The following is a 21,239-nucleotide window of genomic DNA, read 5'->3' on the forward strand; positions in this document are numbered from 1 at the left end:
TAATTGGCTTGTAGGTTTGAGTTTTCTGTGTAAAAAATCCTATCATATGCTAATTACTATAGTTTCTCTTTTTGATTTCTAAACTTGTATTCTTTATGAAACTAAAATATGAATGTTTTCATACTTTGCTGACTAGAACCACCATAGAGGAATGTTTTTCTAATTTTAAGGACAATGATTCTAGATTGGACATGGTGGCTCATGCCTGTAATCCCAGACACCAGTGCTTTGAAAGGCCAAGGCAGCAGTAGAGTATTGCTTGAGGCTATGAATTTAAGACCAGCCTGGGTAATCTAGTGAGACTCCATCTCTAAATTAAAAAAAAAAAAAAAAAAATAGCTGAGCATGGTAGCATATACGTGTAATTCTAGCTAGTTGGGAAGCTGAGGTAGGAGGATCGCTTGAGCCCAGTCATCTCAGGCTGAAGTGAGCTATGACTAAGCCACTGTACTTCAGCCAGGCTGACAAAGTGAGACACTGTCTCAAGAACAAAAACAAGAAACAAAAAGCACACAGACAGTGACTCTAATATTTTACATGTTATGTGTACTGTATATTTTTGGTAGACACTGTTTTTCTGCTTAATGAAGTTATCTTGATTTTCTGACTTGCTACTAATTTTTATCATGAATAGGTTTTAAATTTTGTTGAAATATTTATATCCATTGAGATTATCATATATTTTTATCTTTTGTTTATTTTTTATTGTGATAAATTAATTATGTGACTTTCTATAACTAAATCATACTTGCATTCCTGGGATAAATATAATTTGATTAAGATGAATTACTTTAAATAAAATTATAGATCTGGATTCAGTTTGTTAATATTTTAAAAATTTCATATCCATATTTGTGAGTGATATTGGCCTGCATTTTCCTTTTCTATTAGGACCTTGTAATAATTTCAATATCAAGGTTATACCACCTCCATAAAATGAGTTGGGAAGTGATCCTTCTTTTTGTATTCACTGTATAACCTTAAAAATGTTGCTTCCTGAAAATTTAGGACAGCTCACCTATTCAACAATCTGAACTGGTGGGTTTTGGTGGAAGATTTTTAAACTACAGTGTTTTAAAAGGTTAACTAGATTATTGATCTCTTTTGTTTCTTCTTGTGTCAGTTTTATTAAGTTGTATATTTTGAATGAAATTTGTCCCTTCATTTAAGTTTTTGATTATTGGCCTAATATTGTTCAGGATATCCTAATTTTCAAAAATTTTCTGTGTGTGAATTTGTAACCCCATTTGCATTTATAATATTGTTTATTTGTGCTTCTTTTTTCTTGACCAATCTCCCCATAAATTTTGACCAATCTCACCATAAATTTGACTATTTTATTAGTACTTTAAAAAATCAACTTCTGATTTTGTTGTTTACTATTATGTCCCATTTTTAATGAATTACTTTTTAATGATTATTTTATATTATTAAATTTTTTTCTTCTACTTCATTAATTCATAGATTTTGTATTTATAACTTTTAATTTGGACACTTTGTCAACAAAATTTCAGCCTTTCTGTTTTTTCTATTATAGACCTTAAAAAATGGCTCTGCATTCCATTTATTTTGACTTGTGTTTTAAAATTTATATTTTATTTTTCTCTAGTCTCTGAGCATTTAGAAGTATATTTTAAATGTTAATACATAATATTTTAAAAGTTATTCTTTCAATATATTTTAAATGATGTTGCATTTTGGTGAGGGAGTATGGAATATATGATACATATTTTTTTGAAGTTTGTTAATACTTTGTGCCTTGATACTTGATTAACTTTTGTAAATGCTCTATATATGTTTAAGATAATAGCATTCTTTAATTGGAGCAAGGTTCTTTCAATGTCCATTAAATCAAGCCTGTTAATTTTGCTATTCAAATCTATATTTCTACTAACTTTGACCTTTTAATTAGTAAGATAAATTTTAAAAATCTTCTATTAGAATTGTAATCTTATGTATTTCAAAGCTATTTTAATTGGTACAATAAAGTTTTTAGTTGTTTTCCCTTTCTGGTCTGATATATATATGATTATATATATATGATATTTTTTATATATATATATCTATCTCAGATACACTCATGTCTCTATCGCTACCTGTCTGTCTGTCTTTCTGTCTTTTTCTGTATGTCAAGTTTTTATCCCTAATAGTGGTTTCTTGAAAAATGCCTTCTGCTGAATATAGAACAGTAAACTTGTTTTTAAATACATTATTGAGCTCATAAGAAAATGGTGATATGTGATATGATATTAATACGGCTATTCTTCCTTTTGATCAGTACTTGTCTGCCATATTTCTGTATGCTTTTATTTTCTACTTTTCCATTTCTGTGCATGTAGGTGTATATCTTGTAAACTCCATAGAGCTAAATTTCTATTTTCTAGTTTGATTTGTTGTAATTTTATTGATAATATAGCTTTCTGTTTTTTTATTCTTACTTGTTTTCATTCTGTTTTTAAGTGTATCCTGTTTTCTCCCGGATTTGATTTTTCTTCTTGTTGATTTAAATTTTTTTCTTAATTTTTCCCCTCTGTTAATTTAGAATTTATATTCCATTTCTTTTTGGTTAGTGATTAGCCTTTAACTATTAACCAAGTTTACAAAGTCTAAATTTAATCAGCATCTTTCTCATGATTCTGATCAATGCAATGACCTATACCAGTGTTTTGTCTTTTCTCTCTGGATGCTTTTAAGATATTCTCTCTATATTGTCATTTTGTAATTTTACTTCAATATTTCTAAATGTATGGGTCATTGTGTTGACTTTGTGTTCTCAGTTTAAGATTTCCTTAATTGTACAGTTAATATAAATTTTAATCCTAGGCTTATTTGAATATAGTTTGTTACACATTTCAGAGAGACTATTGTATTATTTATACTGTAATTATTCTTATATCTGGAGCCAAGGTTCAGTGAGACAGCTTTTTCTAATGGTTTCCTTTGGGATAGGCAAGTAGATCTTTTTTTCTAGATCATCCTCTCATTGAGATTGTGGCCTCTTTGAGGGTTCCATTATTATGTAGGGGTTTGAATTCAGCCTATTTACATTATGCAGTCTTGTGGCCTCGTCTTTCATTTTTGTGGAGACCATGACTTTCCACATCTCTAGGTTCATATGTTGACTTTTACCCCCAGGACCGTCTTGAGTATCAAGTTTTCTTAGCACTCTGGTTTCGATTCCTTGTTTAATCTTATTTTATTTTTGCCCCAACGATTTCCCTTTATTTTCTTATGAGCTCAATAATGTATTTAAAAACAAGTTTATTGTACTATATTCAGCAGAAGGCATTTTGCAATGGACCATCTTTTCCCTCTAGAATATTTAAGCCATCATATTGCCAGAAGTGGAAGACTCCCATCTTGCAATAGATTCTTAATCAGTGTCTGTTTCCACTCTTTTCCTTCCTCAATCCATTCTCCACAAAGTAACTGGAATGATATTTTTACAGTATCAATCAGATCGTGTTACACATAGAATAAAATTAAACTCTTTAACATGGTACACAAGGCCTATGTGACCTGGCCATGCCTAACTCTTCAAACTCACCTTCCACCTATCCTCCACACCGACTTTCATCATCCACATTGTCTCTCATTGTATTCCTTATAGGCTGATCATATCCTTGCCCTAGATCTTTCGTTGATCTGTCTCCTATGCTTAAAATGTTCTCTTCCAAAATCTTTGTGGCCTAGTTCCATCTATCATTCATATTTCAACACAAATGTCACTTTTTCAGAGAAGACCTCCTTGACTATTCCATCTGAAGTTGCCCATCCACAATTTTCACATCACCCTGGTTGTTTTTCACAGTACTTACTGCCATGTGAAATTATTTTATTTATTAGTTTACTTGTTAATTATCTCTCTCTTCTTACTAAGATATTAGCTCCATAGAACAGAGATGATTTATTAATATATGACCAATGCCTGGAGAGTTTAAATATTTGGTATACATTTATCACATGAAATTCATTAAAATAATATGTATTAAATACCTGCTACGAGCCAGACACTGTTCTAGGTGCTGAGGATACATAAATCAAATGAACAAATAAAGATTCCTGCCTCGTAGTTCTTATGTTCTGAAGGGGTGGATAGATATTAAATAATAAGCATACCACATAAATAAATTATAGAGTATGGTGAAAAGTCATATGACAATGGAAAAAGAAAAGTAAAGTGGAATAGTGGGGAGGGACAGGTTGCAATTTTGAATAGAATAGATTAGGCCTTATTGAGAAAGTGATATGAAAGCTGGGTGGATGTCTGGGAAAAGAACATTTCAGACAGAGAGAACAGCATGTGCTAAGGTCCTAAGGAGTCCAAGTGGTGGGAGTAAAATGAGAGGGTGAGAGGAGATGAATTTAGGGAGGCAGCTGGAGGCCAGATTCTAAAGCCTTGTAGGCTATTATAAGGAGTTTGGTTTTTCCTCTGAGTGAAGTGGGAGCCACTGGTGATTTCTGAGCTGAAGAGTGACACAATCTGACTTACATTCTAAAAGGATTTATCTGGCTGCTGTGTTGAGAATAGGCATGGGGCAAGGATGAAGTGCAGAGACCTATGAAGAGGCAGTTACAATAACCTAGGTTATTGATTGTTTTGATTAAGTCTAGTAGCAGTAGAGGTGGTGAGAAGTGACTGGATTCCAGAAAGATTTTGAAGATTGAGCCAACAGGATTTGCTAATAGTACAGACGTGGCTTCTGAAAGACAGAGAGGCATCAGTTATGTTACTAACAGCTAGAGGAAAGGAGTTGTTACCAGTTGATAGAAAGTCCATAGGTAAGGTAGGACTTTTCCGTGGGGGAAAAGATCAAGAGTTTTGGACCCGTCGAATTTAAACACACAAGTGATAATATTGAGTAGGCATTTGGAGTTCAGAACAGGGCTCTGGGGAGGAGGTACAAATTTGGGAGTAGTTAGCATAGAGGCGGTATTTAAAATTCAGGGAGTGAATGTGTGTAGAGAAGAGAAGACGACCAAGGACTGAGCACTGGGAGACTCCAACGGGGAGATGGGGAGGAACAAGCAAAAAGATGGAGAAAGAACCACCACCAGTGACCTAGGAGAACCAGGGGGCTGGCATCCTGGAGCCACATGCACGTGGTGAGTGACATCTTTCATACACTCCTGTAAATGTATAATGTTTGAAATTTCTATAAATGTCAGCCTAAAAGGAGGGCTATTGAATTAGTTTTCTAATGTATACATTTTGTAATAACAAAAATTCTGTTCAGAGGAGAAACCCTTCACAATTTCCAAGACCAAGTGATGTGTAAGTTAAGATTTTATAGGACTTAAATGTGAATATTTTAACCTGGCTTCTGTTGTTTTGACTCTGCTTGTGGGTAGGGAGGGTCCCTTGGTTAATTGTCCCTTTTTGTCTTTGCTGGAGTTATAATTATCATGGGACTCAATGTGACTTAAGACCTCCATTTTTCCTATCTGAGGTCTTTTTTGCTGTTTCTATTGCAATGAAAATGACTTTCTAGAGAAAGAACATGGAAATGTGATGGAATGGTCAGCTTCTCATTGGTAACTTAGCCTTGGCTTGTACTTTGATAGATTTCAGGATGGTTTCTAATTGTCCTGTATTTTGGATATGAAACTGGATTGTGTGGCATTTTTTTAGGTTCTCAATTGAATTTTATCAAACTCACTATGTTGTTTTTGCAACTTCCTGCCATCATCTCAGCACACACAAACCCTCAACACACACACAAACAAACCCTCAACACACACAAACCTAGCACATAGTAGGTATATAGCAAATGTTTGTTCATTTGGGTTGGAAGGCGTTCCTTCTCCGATATGGCAGATACTGCTTTCAAAATAACACAAGACTTTATTTTGAAATGCCATCAACTTCTGGAAGTGGGTTGTTGCTTTAAAATTGTACACACACATACACACACATACATATATATACACACACACATATATACACACACACACATATATACACACACACATATATATACACACACATATATACACACACACACATATACACACACACACATATGTATATACTCTGATAAACATGATGGTAAAACATATCTAAGTTATACATTATCACCTCCAAAAATTAAAGTAGTTTGTCCCTGTTGGTTTTCCTTTCCCATTAAAGTCATTATCTGTTCACGGAGCAGCATTAGCAGCTGAAAAGACATGGCAGGGAATTGAACAAATCGAACATTCATAGTAGACAGATTTTCTCCTTCTGTGTGTGTGGATTGGACATAACTGTGAACAGTTGGAGGTCAGATCATCACTAATATGTATAAAACTTTTGATGACAATTTACCATTTAAAAATATATTAATTTTTGGCAGAGGTGTGAACATCTTTGTCTTGCCTACAGCTTTATTTCTTGTGATACACAGAGAGCTAAAATCCACACTGGGCCAATCTGAAAAGTAAGAAAACTTTTTCTTCATTAAAGCCCCATTTTGTTTCTTGGTGAAAGTACATATATGAATTTCATTTGCACTCACGGAAAAGGCCTGTGCAAAAGACTGAAATGATCAGTGAGGAAAAGAAGGATCTCGTGAATTGAAATAGGCATCCTGTTTTGGCTGCATTTAATGGGTTTCCCCACACCGGTCGTTTCAGTTGCCATTTTGGCTGCGCCTACTCAATCTCCAACAAATGTCTTGTAAAAGAACAAAAGAATGCATGAGAATTATGAGTGGCAATGCCTTAGCATGTTAGTAGACTGTACATTTTAAAAAGAGCCATCTTCTCTTCAACTGTTGTGAAACAGATGTCTCTACCACTAAGTGGTGGGTTAGGGTGGTGGTTAGGACTGGTGTTAGGAGACAGTTGAGGTAAGAAAAGAAGAATGAACAATACTCAGCTAACGGTCTCTTTCCACCTAGCAACTGGCTCTGCTTTTCCATTGGCGGTTAAAGACTGTCTGGCCTTTAGCATCTTTTCTAACACCGGGTATTCAGACTACATCAGAAGAGTAAATACTGTTTGTAAGCAGAATGGCACATTTTGAAAGTGCTTGCTTTATGTGGTATATGCATTTATGAAGAAACAAAGGAAAAGAAGGGATTTTATTTCATTATTGCAACAAAACGCAATTATTTTTGACATGTTGACATCTGACATAAAATGTCATTGCTATATCATCTCTGAATAAATCTTCTTTCTGTTGGTATTGCTGAAAGTCCTTAAACCAATTTCCATTTCTCTTTTATTCTCTTTGTTCTACGTGGTAGCCTTTAAGTTTGCAGACTGGGGTTGATTTTTAAAATAATGTTCTTATTAAAATAAAATAAAAGAAAATAAATAAAAACTCCTTAAACATTTAAGAGGCATAGTCCCCAGACAAGACAGGCATTAAGTTAACATCTGATGTTGATTTTCTTGATTTCTTTTTTTTTCTTTCTCTGATAGTAAAGTAACACTTTCAGGTGAACAATGCTCTGGGAACTCCCCAGAAAAACATTTCAAAGCATTTTTTCCTCAAGTATGCTGCTTAAATGAATTTAGTATGCCATTAAAAGATTAAAAATCACACCAGTAAACTATGAAATAATATTTGGGAGAGATTCCAGAGACTGTGATGGCACCCAACCCAATGAGGTGCTTGTGTCCTTTCTTCATAGTAAACGTGGGATCAAGTCACAAGTGTTGGTTATTGTGCTCATTGCTCTAGACTTAGCTCCTTTGAACATAGGGTCCCTCTTCTTTGAACCCTAGCTTTTGTATTCATAGTTGGTGCCCCATAAATGATATTAACTCACCATAAAAATATTAATTTTTGACAGAGATGTAAAGCTTGTCTTGTCAAAGCTTTATTTTTTTAATCATCCATATAGAGATTAAAATCTGTATGGAGATAAATTTTAATTTGAAAAGCAAGTAATTTTTTTCTAAGATGTCACACTATTATCATGGGTCCAACCCATGATAAAGAAAACTAGAAGTCATGACCCCCTTGCTTCCTTCAGGGTGACCACCATTGTGTAAATAATACTTACATGACAACTACTAAATTACAAGGCAGTATAATCAATGCGGAGATCTGTGGTAGAGACCATGAATGATGAACAAACTGGAGAAAAAGAAAGGTCCTTGTAAAGTTTCATAACTGAAGCTAAGCCTTGAAAAGAATGTTGGTGAAGAAAGTTAACCTGAAAAAAGGGAATAATTCAAGCAAAAGCATTGTGATTAGAAGAAAAATAGTAAAATTAGAGTCATGAGTGGAGTGTGGTATTTGCTCTATGCTAGGGAATAGTGAGATAGTTACAGTTACCTTGAGAAGCCTTTTTTTTCCCCCCCCCAAATTATATAAGAATTGCACTTAGAGTGCTGAAGGCCTGTGCCTGTTTTATGTATCAATCATTCAGGTATTCTGCTGAAGAAACTTTAGAACATAAGAGGTGGTGTGAGAATAATTAAGAAGATGTTAATGTTTGACCTTAGTATTTACTAATTTGGTTTTTTTTGTTGTTGTTGTTGTTGTTTTTTTTTTTTTTTTTTTGAGACAGAGTCTCACTCTACCACCCAGGCTATAGTGCAATGGCGGCATGTTGGCTCACTGCAACCTCCACCTCCCAGGTTCAAGCGATTCTCCTGCCTCAGCCTCCTGAGTAGCTGGGATTACAGGTGCCCGCCACCATGCCTGGCTGATTTTTGTATTTTTAGTAGAGACGGGGTTTCATCATGTTGGTCAGGCTGGTCTCGAACCCCTGACCTCATGATCTGCCCACCTTGGCCTCCCAAAATGCTAGAATTACAGGTGTGAGCCACTGCGCTGAGCCTAATATAGATTTTTAATGGGAAAATGAGAGCCTAGTAATATTAGTAGATAAAATGTCCTTGCTTTTTATCTTGAAAGCCTTACATATAACATTCTCAAATTTACTCATCTTCTACAAGACATGAAGTGACAAAATCAAGATCTCCATAAGGACAAGAGGTTTTGTATTTTCTTACCAAAAACAAACTGTGCTTGAGTTTTTCTGGTTGACAGTTCTGTGCATTAATTTGAGTAAGGCAAGAGGAGCCCCACCACAGTGAAGGGTCTCCGTGTCCTTCATGGCTTCTTTATTTTCTTCTTCCTCCATCTTCATTCACCTCATGTGAATGGACAAAAGGATTCTACTCCTTTATTTCTAATCTCTGATGTTTCAAGAAATTGATATCTAGGTAGTGGATTTTACGAATGCTGGCATCTTACCTCCTTGGTTTCGTCACAGTCTTCCCAGTTGAACAACCACAACAATACTGCCTTATAAATAGAAGACTAGGTCTTTGAAAACCTACTACAAATCCTCAGGGTTGAAATGGCTTACTCAACTCATAACCTATATGGATATCTCAGGCTATTCCATTACTTTCTGCATCCTCCACCCCATTCCACACATTCTATTGATGATTTTTTTCTGGAAACTAAATGAAAGCAAATAATAATAGGGAAGTTATAATCAGAAGGTTAGTAATGAGTATGAAACAAATTGCCAGCTTGGTTTTAATGTGAGGATATGGGACATAGAAGAGAAGCAGAAAGAGACCTGGCCATGTTAACCTTGTGAAAAAATGGACTGTGGACAGGAATAGCAGGGTTTTTCTTTTCTTTTCTTCTTTCTTTCTTTCTTTTTTTTTTCTTTTTTTGAGAAGAAAATGGGAAAAATGGTTCTGAGGGTTGGATCCGGCTTTTTCTTTTTGCAGGAATTCTGTTGTCCCTTTAGAAAATATAAAAGGCGTTCCAAGGCACATTGGCACCCGTGTGGCACTGCAGTCTTCTCTTGGCACTGCCTCATCCTGTTGCTGGCAGGACAGAGCATGGACCTCTTTAGCCTCATCCTCTGTTGTTTTCTGCACAGGAGCCAAACATTGTGGCTACTCGCGAGGCAAGGCTGGCAGCTGAAGAACCCAGATGCCAAGCTCTGGACTGGACTTCTGTTCCATTTGTGGCTGGTCCCTTCCCTGGCATCTGCCCTGGCTTTGCAGCAGCCTGTGTCCCCGTCTGCAGAGCTGGGCTCAGGATTAGGCTTCTGTTGGCTCTCATAGATGTTCGATCACTGTTTCCCTTTTGAATTATCCTTGATTATGAGGAATGTGCCTTTATGACACTTTCCTCCCCGGGTGACTGCTCAGACGATGTGCCTGCTCCTCCCTAAAAAGGGGGCTTTCTCTCAAATTACCAGTCATTGTTAGTAAGAAAGCTTGTGCAATGGGAACATTTTTTACAGGTAGGAAGATTAAAGTGAAATACAAAAGCTTATATTTCAAACACAAATTCTTATTGTTTTTCTTACTGGGAGGAAAGCTTCTGAATTAAGTCAAACAAACAAACAAACAAAAAATCAAATATCCCCAGTAACATGACAAATTCCAGAAGATTCTTCTTTCTGTTCTAATTTGTCTAAATTTCTGCCTCACATCCTTATCCAGAGACTTTTGACTTACAAAAGGGTGGGGCAGGGGGAAGGTGCGGGGTTCTCCAGGTCATAAGAGGTAGTAACATGTTTGTAGTATTTGTCAACAAATAGACACATAAACATAGTTATAGTATTTGTCAACAAATAAGCTCAGAGACTGTAAGTCTAGGGTCCAAACTTCCCTCAGTAGGGGAAGAATACTGGACCATATTCTGCTAGTAGAGGTGGAGAAGGCAGGAGGAGGAAGCCAATAACCTTGATTGCCCCCTGATGGGGTACAGGGATAGTTCCGCTGGTAATAGGAAGCTTCGTGCTTACCTAGGAAGTGAAAATCAACTGGAGAACTTCACCAGCTAGAAGGTAAGCTAAGTATAAATGAAGGCAATTCAGAAATACCTCTGGAATATCTTTACATCTGAGACGCTTCTGACATTTGTTTACACCCTCGAATCTTTTGCATCAGAATTATAGACACAGTTCAAAGAGAAAGATGAATTACAGCAAAATAGAAGGTGCTTTGCTTTACACAGCACAATGTCTTAAATGACCTATCAGAAATTTGAGCAATTTCAGACTAAAATCACAAATCTGTTATCCTGTCAAGATCCTTATTCATTGCTCAATTTCTGCAGCTGGAAAAGGATTTTATCCCAATGGCTCCCAATGGCAATCTCTCCAGCTTCATGAAATCTTAATGAAAGTCAAGTCAGATAGATCTGAATTCTAGTCTCAGTTCTGCTCTTCATTAAATTCCTGACCTTCAGTAAATTCTCAGTTTGTTCCTCTATAAAATGGGAGGACAACAGTACCTATCTCATGGGGCTACTAACAGTGTTACATGACAAATTCATGGCACAAAGTGTGGCACAGATTCAGACCTAAATAGATGTTGGCTAGTGTTAATATTTTCCATAGGCTAGGGTGAGAAGAATACCACTCGTCAGTCTTTAGAGCTGCATCATTTTTATCCCGTTGGTTGACCCTCAGATTTATTGACTATATTGCTTCTAAAGAGGCAGAAAAAACTGTGTTATGGAGACACTTTGGACTACATATAACATGGTGCCAGACAGGGCACACAATGATTAAAATTGCTCAGTGAAACCTTGGGCAGGATAGACTTCAGATTTATCCCCCTGAATGTATTATTTTAGAAAATTAAGCTGAGATATAGCCACTTCATAAATTACCAAGAAAATAGGCATCTCCTGAGGTGGCCACCAAAGGGAATTTAAAAACCTACAGTATATAGGTACTGGGGAAATAAACCCATTAAATGAATACTCTCTGGACTTGGAATATGGCCCTGCCCACACAGAAAATAAACAGTTGATCCATGCAGCCATGCAGGTGGCCTTAGCAGATGCAAAGCATCCTGGGAAAGGGCAGTAGAGCTTCAGCGTCATTCATTGGCTTTAGAAATGCGATCCCATCTTTAAGTCTAGAGTAAAAAGCAAGGGCTGGTACATTTTCTTTTTCTGTAAAAGGACACATAGTAAATATTTAAACTTTGCAACTCATGTGGTCTCTAAGGATTGCAATGTAAAGCACCCACAGACAAGATGCAAACAGTTAAACATGGCTGAGTTTCAATAAAACTTTATTTATAAAACTGGACAGCAGCAGGATTTGGCACATCCATGGGTCATAGTTCTCTGATCTCTAGCGTAAGAGATTAAAAATGTGGTAAGTCCATCTTCAGAATTTTATTTTGTAATAAACTTTTAGGTAGCTCACATAGTTCCTAAACAAAGCACCTCAATTTCTTATTTATTTCTGGTTAGCAGTTCATTGAACTAAGATACATGAAGATTTTAAGAGATTTGAGGAAAGGGCTCAGAGACTGTAAGCCTGGGGTCCAAACTCAAGGGTCAGACAAGTGAGCAGCAGGCTGTAATAATATGATAGAGACTGGAAGGATGGGTTGGATGCTAGAGAAAGAGCTGGCCATTGCCATAGGGAACTTGGGCCACTGTTTCAGATTTTCCAGTTTTTCAAAAGAAGCCAGAAAGTTGGGGGTGGGGGTGGGGAAAACAAGCAACCTGATTTTTAAATAATGGCTTACCAGTTTTAAAAGCACTTGCAACCCTACCAAAACATATATGTGATTGAAATCAGGCTTTCAGGCTGGTAGTTTGTGACCTTTGCTTTCAGCCCAGAGCTTTCCACCTCTGAAAACTGCTAGTTGCCTTAAAACGGAGCTGTAGGATTTTCCAAGCGTAGTCTGAGTTCTACCACAACTGATCAGATTTTTGCCTGCTTCCTTAAAGTCACCCCTCTATTTCAAAACTGTCTACCCCACAGTGGCACCACAAAGCTCTGCCTGACAGTATGTTCAAGGTATGCCAAGCATGCCCAATAATATCTATAGATAGATAGGATTTCATTAGAATTTGAACCGCCTGAAGGAAAGGGCAAGACTTGGCAGCCTGTTCATTACACTGAAGATTTATGGGCGACCAACTCAGAAAATTCAGGGAGAAATAAGTCCATGTTGAGTTTGAAATTGTCCAGCTCTGCTTGAATGTACTAAATCCTTCTTTATCTCATTTCTGCTCTTTGTGTTTGGCAGATTTAGCTCGATGATTCCATAGAAACTATTCTCTTTTCCTAATATTAAAACTTCATTTTATTCTAAACTGTAATAATTTGAGACTTTTTTTCTGTGTTGGGTATAAACAGAAATTACCTTTTCACCACTTGAAAGTTTAATTCCCTAGTTTTAGTGAACTCCTTAAAAGTAAATTGGCTACATTAGATAAAGCTTGTCTTGTTTATTTGACAATTTCAAACTGCGCTATTATAGAAATATTGGGGTATGAGTTATAATTTTAATATCCCTATGCTTATCTCATGGGTATTAATCTATTTGGGATTCATCTGTACAGAAGCCATCTGAAAATTCTTTTATGGAATAAAATTCTCGTACTAGAAGTTTTGGGAGGCTTTTAAACCCAACTTCTTTTCTCTTTTTCTTTTTAGGCAGCAATTCTCCCAGAAATAGTCTATTGTGCCTGACAAAATGTATCCAATCCTGAACTTGAAAAGGTTCCACTCCTATTTGTAACTCAATGACCCTGAGGCCCAAATTGGTATTGAACCTTCTGAAAAAGCACTCTTGGTTCTTTAATAAGAACTTATTGGTAATTAGCACCCTAGCCTGGGCTTACATTTTGGGTTGTCAAAATAAAAATCAAAATCAAGTGGCGTCTGTTGATCTGGAAAAACCCAAAACTGGATACACACATTTAGCTCTGCATTTTAGAAATTCTTAAGGTAATCCTATTTTAGCATTCTGGAGAAAGGTGCAATGGAATGAAATGATCCCATGAAATCCTTGTGCTCCATAAGGTGTCTTGAAGTTTGATTGGATATTAACTAAAAGATCATTTTGTTTCTCTTTTATAGCAGGAGATGCAATGTGTTCATTTTATAACATCTCCGCTGTTTGGAATAAATCACCAAGGACAGATGCTCATCACGTTTCAGTTCAATAAAATTCTTTGCAGAGTCTGAACAGATACATGGCTAGTTGCTTTAGGTCTCTGTCCAGGCCATCATTTGTTTGGAAAATCTAATTCACAGAGCAAAATAGTGTTATACTAAAGACATTGAAATTAATATTTTGTTTGCTGTTTTGTGCGTTTGTTGTTATTTTTGGCAGAGATGTTCCTGTAGGACTTTACTTTCAGTTTCACAACTTCCACCTTTATAAATATCATCCACCACCTCTTCATCTTTTCCTCTGAAACAGCACAGTTAATCTGATTTCCTGCTGTTAGATCTTCTAGTAGTACCATTTTAAAGGTTCTCAGCAGAAAAAATTGTCAGTGCTCTTGAAGAAGTACTAAAGTTCCATGTTCAGTCTTTTCTGTGGCAGTAAATAGGTTTTAAACAAGCAAAACCAAGGCGTTCATTTTAAAGTAATACGTGTGTGCTGCAAAACTGTTGGCGAGTTTCGAACGTCTTTCATGTGCTGTATAGCAGTTCTCTTACATTTTTTTTTTTTAAATCAAGAAGACATAATATCCCTACTTGCCAATATTCATTTTTTAAAGGAGGAGAGATTTGAACTTAAAAAGCTGTGACTGTACATCTTCAGCTGATTATTTTCTTGAAGAAGTTTCATGTGGTTTTAAATTATTTATCCAAGAGGGTATATGATAAACAGTTGAGGCTTTCCATAATGGTGTGCATTTTACCAAACATTCATAAATGCATTTTCCTGCATTTGAAAAAGCTGCACGAGTCCCCTGAGGAAATATTACCTAAGTCTGTGTGTGTGTGTGTGTGTGTGCGTGTGTGGTGTGTATAGTGTGTATGTGTGTGTTTACGGGTGTGTGTGTATGTATGTATGTGTATGTGTGTAGTGTGTGTGTATGGTGTGTGTCTGTTGTGTACTGTGTGGGTATTTATGTATGTATGTGTGTGTGTGACAGAGAGAAAGAGTAAAGGAGCCGTCTGAATGTTGAGTAAATAGATAAACCCCGTGGCTAGAATGGTGTTGGGGTGATAATCATTCCCAAAGGGCAGCAGAACATGCTTGCTAACCTGTCGTGGTAATTTTCCTTGAAAACGAATCAAGGAAATCCAGGGTGTATAGTAACCATTTGGTTGGGCTAATGTTCTGATACCATCTGACAGGACCAGAAAAGTGGGAAGTGAGGCCCTTGCCAGTGAATTTTGCTTGCTGTTTGTTTGTTAACAACCATGTCAGTGCTGGATTTACTTTCGAGCTTTCTCTCTTTCAAAAATGTGTTTCTCACCCTAGAGTTGAAAGAGCATTTTTACTGGTGTATACTTTGGTTTTGACAAAAGACTTGGTGACTGTGAGGTTAGGGTTAGCTTTTTTTTTCCCCCACCCTGAAGTAGGTTCCTGAATTGCAGAGAGAAACCTTTCCCATGCACAAATCCCTCAGTTTATAGTGAGTAGACGAGAGGAAATAAAAATTATGCCCTTTCTTTTATTTAAAGATCACCTTCGTGTTGAACCAGCTTTTTACTGCCATTAAATATTTGCTTTCTGGGAGCATTTGTATATATTTTCTTAGCTCTTAACTACCACATTTCGACTCAGTTTTGTATCTGCTAGCCCCAGCATTTACAACCTACGAAAACCTCATAAATCTACTTCATTTTTCTAATAAGACATGAAAGTCCTTAATTGGCCTTAATGAAATGCACTTAAAGGGCAATAAACGTGTTTAAGCCCCTCTTTCAGGGTGAGCTTCAGTACTCTCACTCTACTCTGTTTTAGCCTTTCTGGTAATTAATCATTTATTCATATGTGACGAATCAGTAACAAGATCAAGCAACTACTGCACAATTGCATGATAATAAGCTGCTCATATATGTGTCAAGATTTAGCAATCCTTTTTAAAGCCTAATTTAAAGTCATTTTACAACTAACCAGACTGCTTCTCTGAAGCATTTTTCCCCCAGTCTCTTTTTTACATATTTTCATTTGGATGCCATCTTTTTATTTTGTTTATAGAGCCCAGTCCGCCTTAAATCCACTTATGGCACCAGCGTGAATTTCAGCAATGCAAACATTTACCATTGTTTTTCAGTCTGCTTGGAATTCTCTCTTTGATCCAAAGGGGAGGGGTTTGGGAAGAAGCAAAAGAAGAAAAGAAAAGAAGGACTGCCTTTTTAAATAGAAGACCCAAGAGTCCCTGCCATTTTCGTATGTATTTAAATCCTAAATCTGCAGTGATTTATGGAGACATGTTAATCATTTGCCTGCACCTTAGCAATCTGAGAATTCCAGCAATTTCCCATGTCACAAACATGCCAATGGTGGGGGTGGGGGTGGTTTTCCTGCAGAGGAATTCTTACTTTCAACACAAGCTCAGATCAAATATCTGAATGCCTGTTTGTGTGTACACAAGTTGGGGATTGAATTTTCCTGGCTGTTTATGTACAAGCATGTGCTCACTGGTAAGGATATATAAAGAAAGATTTCGACCTGCCCTATCATGGTAAACAGAGTTGCTTTGCCCTTACAAAATACATCTTGAGTTGATCCTAATATATGATCGAGCAGTTGTCATCAGGCATAGTCAAGGCAAGGTCATTAGGCCCAAGGAAACAAAAGTAGCTAAAGAGTAGAGTCAAAAGTCCTTCTCCAGCATATGCTAACATATGTAGATCACTTGTGGTTTAATCACTTAGATATCTTTAATATATGCCTAAATCTAGCAGGTGACAATTTTTTTTTTTTTTTAAATAAGAAGAGACTCTGATAAACTCAGTAGAGATGGCACTTGTACGGAAAAACTTGCCATTGGAATTGGTTTGCTGTCTGAATTTATCTTCTTCTATTATACATTAAAATGAAGCTGTAAATATGTGGGTCCTTCCTCCAGATGCACTTAAACCTTATTAATTCTGATGTGAGATAAAAAAAAAAAAAAGGTGAGTCTACATTGGTGACAGAGGTGAGTAGCACAATATTTGAAAAGAAATGTCACTTTATTACTTTCAAGTACACAGAACAGCTACTTCAGTGTAACCAGGCAGAGGGAGCTCTGGCCAGATTCACTATTACTTCTGGAAAATGACCATATGTGACAACACAATAATTGTCTGTTGGTAGTGAATGTTCCTGAAGTACTTGAAAATTGTTCCCTTATATAATTTAAAAATTTTACATACAATTTAACTGCTTTTCTCTGCAATTCCACTAATGCAAAATTTTTATTTTTTTCATGTGTAGCCAGTAAAATTCATCACAGTGGGCTTAATACATATCTGTTGATTTATGTTGACTCAGAAACATTTAAAAAATATTAGGTCCTAAATTTTGTTTTAACTTACTTGGAGACCCATTCCTGAATAGAAGGTACAAAATTAGACTTAAGGCAGCATTCACCGGGTTATCTACATAAATGGCTTCCCCTGGAGTTGTGCAGTGTACAACTTGTGCATCCATACATGGTGGCTCTGGTTTTCTGTTTTGTCTGTATACACCTGGCCTTGATAAAGAAACATCTACGATTTTCATTGAAACATTACATTTTCTTTATTTTAAAAAGTCATATATTCTGCTTTATCAGGTACCTCTAAAGGAGATTCTTAATTGTAGCAAGGGTATTTTCTTTTCTTTTCTTTTTTCTTTTTTTTTTGAGATGGAGTCTCTCTCTGTCACCCAGGCTGGAGCGCAATGGTGTGACCTTGGCTCACTGCAACCTCAGCCTCCCAGGTTCAAGCGACTCTTCTGCCTCAGCCTCCCAAGTTGCTGAGACTACAGGTGCGTGCCACCATACCTGGCTAATTTTTGTATTTTTGGTAGAGATGGGGTTTCACATGTTGGCCAAGCTGGTCTTGAATTCCTGACCTCAGGTGATCCACCCACCCAAAGTGCTGGGATTACAGGCATGAGCCACACCACCTGGCTGAATTGTGTCATTATTCTATTTTGTTTTGTGACAAAATGAAATGTTACTTTACTTACGACAGAATTCCTCAGGTCAAAGAACTTTTATGAAAAATGTAAAGTGATGAGCCCCGAGTAAATTATTTTTTAAAAAGGCCTAATTATTCAAGCTCCATTAATCAGCTGATTTAAGTAATTTTAGAGAGAAAAAGACACAACTTTAGAATATGAAACTGGTCTTTTTATTGGGCTTGAAATTTTAAGATGGAGTACTATAGCCTTGGCTCTCTGACTAGCATCTCCCCTAGAATTTTGCAGAAATGATCACAATATGTAAAAATAACCACAATGTGTAAAAATAATTGCAATAAGGTGATAATTTAGCAGTAAAAGGAAAATTCCAGACCCAGTTTAATCAGTTAAAGTGTCTCTCTGGTTCTTCTGATTTGTTGTTCATTTACGCCGGGCAGCTGGACAATAGGATTTTGCACGGGCCACAAACAATGAAATAAAACAGCAAGATGTACTGTATTTTACTGAAACATACAATAAAGGGCAGCAGGGGACTAGTCAAAGCCCAATATTCAAAGACTGTAATTTTTTATCACTACTTTATTTCCTAAACCAAAATGCTTTTTGGTTATAAATATTGGATGAAAGCAAAATGTACTACATTTGCTAACATGGAGGCAATACCTACACCTACTTTTTATAAGAATTAAATTAATATCATGTAAGTAGTTTTATAGTTTTAGCATTTTATTATTATTTATGTTCCAACTGCTCTGCATAAATAGAACTGTTCCTTGTTTCTTTTTTGTTTTTACTACTAATAAAAAGTAATAGGCATAATAATTCAGGGACTGTTTGCATTTCAAGGCATTTTCTGTTTGGTCTTGGTGGCCTGTGGAAGGAGACATACCCCAAACCAGAGCATAAGAAGCTTTAATAACAAACGTAGGAAGCACTTCTACAGAGCATTAGATGTTTAGGCAAGGAGGTCTAAAACAAACATGGACAAATCAAGGCTTTAAAATTGTTCAACAAAAGCCAACCCAACTAATGACTGCATTGTGTAAGCAGAAATATATCTGTGTTAACTCCCAGCTTCATTCATGTATGTCTGGCAATTACAGAACATCCATATATTTATTAATAAATATCTCCCCTTAATTACCTGCTGATTTCTCAGAACACTTAAGAAAGAGAAGAAAATGGCTTTATTTGTGATGGGCAGGAAGGCGATTTTTAACCACAACAACCATGCTTTCTTATATGTTCTAAAAAAAAGCCTTTTCAGAAGTAGAAGTAACAGGAGATACTTAAATGGAAATCAGAAAATCGAAATAATTTCCTTGTGAAAGTCATAGGTTTGTGATTTCTTGAGGAAATTATGTAGAAATTCATACTTGGAAGTCTGGAAAACTGGACTAGTAGCTAAGACCATGTTCCTCGTGTGGACAGATCTAGGGCTATATTTTAATGCCTTTATGCCTCAAATCCCTTGCTCCTATTACTTCTTAAGTATGTAGACAGCACAAACGACCCCTGCAATGCAGGTGCCTCCTAGCTGCTTCTCTCCCAAAGAAAAGAACACAAACTTATATTTTTCCCCAGAGAGATTTTTGTGTTATAGTTAAGAGAGTTACGTAAGTGTACAGTGGGAGGCTATGTCATCCAAAGGAATAGTCATCAAGGATTTTTAGTTACATGGAAAATACTGATCCTGTGATCAGAAGGGAAAAATACAGCATGCAAAGGTATATCCCTCATGAGATCTCAGATAGAGAAAATGCATTGTAGGAAGACTAAATGAAATATACTAAAATGTCAACAAAAATGGTTTCTAGATGGCAGTTTTATGGGTGACTTTTGTTATTTTCTATAATAAGCATGGATTATGAAATGAAACTAATAGAAACTGTAAGAAAATAAACACAATGATAAAAATGGGAATTTAGGGTGCATTTTTAATGAATTATACACTATGTTAAGTTTTTACATACATTTACAGATGAGGATGTTAAATCTTAGAGGAGACAAGACAAAATAATTTTATACAAGGTCACACAATTAGTAAACAGCAGTTAGAATTCAAATCCAGGATTTGTTCCAGGGCCCCATTTCCAACCACTGCATGGAGCTGCCTTTCTGTTCTTCATGCACACTTCATGTGTAAATAAACAGTTGGAAGGTGTCATGAATTCTTTGCTAAAAGAGGCAGCTATGTGGCTACTTCTCACATCATTCAGGAGCCTGGAATCTACACTTTTCCTTTCACAAGGACGGTCACTTTTGGTGATTCTCTTTTTCTTTCTAAATAAAAGGCTCTATTTTTGTTCAAACCAAACCAAATGAGCAGGGCTTCTCAACACTGTCCTCCCAGCTTATAACAGCTCCAGCCATTGACTTGAGCTTAACTTTTAGAAGCAACTTTGGCATGTTTCTGAAGGCAGAGTTTTTCCCAAGCTCTTGTGCTAACTTTTTGGACATGTTTGCATCCTAACACCACTCCCGTTATCCCACAATAAATATTAAGCCTGAGTCCTTCTCATTCACACTGGGCTTGTCATTCTTGTCATAAACTTGAAAAGCATCAAACCTAATCCCTTCAGAAAGAGGCCTGTTTTCACTTATGTCCCTTTTTCTATGCATACTTTTATTAACCTCAGTTTTCTTTGGAGCAGCCTCTTTCAGAGTAGGAATTCTAATACAAACACACTATCAGTTAAATTTGTCTGAGATTTTCATTTTGCTTCAGGAAAAACTTTCTCTTTTGTGGTGTCCTAGGATCATCTGAATTAAGGTCAGAGGGCAACTCTGTAATTGATTCCATCCTATTAATAATTTTGAGGGAGGGTTTGAATGTTATGCTCTGACAAGCCAGACCTAATTTTCCTGGTTTCCAATACAATGCTATTTGTAGTCCTCAGTGATGATACAAAATGGTGAATGTAAATGATGGCCCAGATAAACCAGAGGACTGAACTACTGAAGGTGAGGTTTTCTTGGACTAGACTAATTTAGGGAAAGATAGCATCGTTGACAATCATTTATTCTGAGAACTTGAATAAGCGTTAATACTACTTTGACTGTGCGGAATTTAGATAGCAAGTGTGGCACACTTAAAACGTGGCCCCAAGTACTCTGCTCCTTTTCCCGTTGGAAAGGGAGGCCTTGTCCCTTCCCCTTGAATCTGGGTGGGCTTGTAGCTGCTTCAATAAATGAGGAACTGTCAAGGGTAGAAAATCAAAGCAATATTTTCCACCTGTTTCTCTTACAATCCTCCCTCTTGGGGGTACTTTCTGAATCATCCTTCTTGGAATCCAGTTGTCATGCTGTGAGAAGACCCAGTCCACAGAAAGGCCTCATGTAAGTGCTCCAGGTGATAGTCCCAGCGAAGTCCAACTTTCAAGTCATCCTAGTCCAAGTGCAGATATGTGAGAGAAAAAGGTTTTAGA

Source organism: Chlorocebus sabaeus, chromosome 15, assembly GCF_047675955.1.
Source record: "Chlorocebus sabaeus isolate Y175 chromosome 15, mChlSab1.0.hap1, whole genome shotgun sequence".
Lineage (NCBI taxonomy): Eukaryota > Metazoa > Chordata > Mammalia > Primates > Cercopithecidae > Chlorocebus > Chlorocebus sabaeus.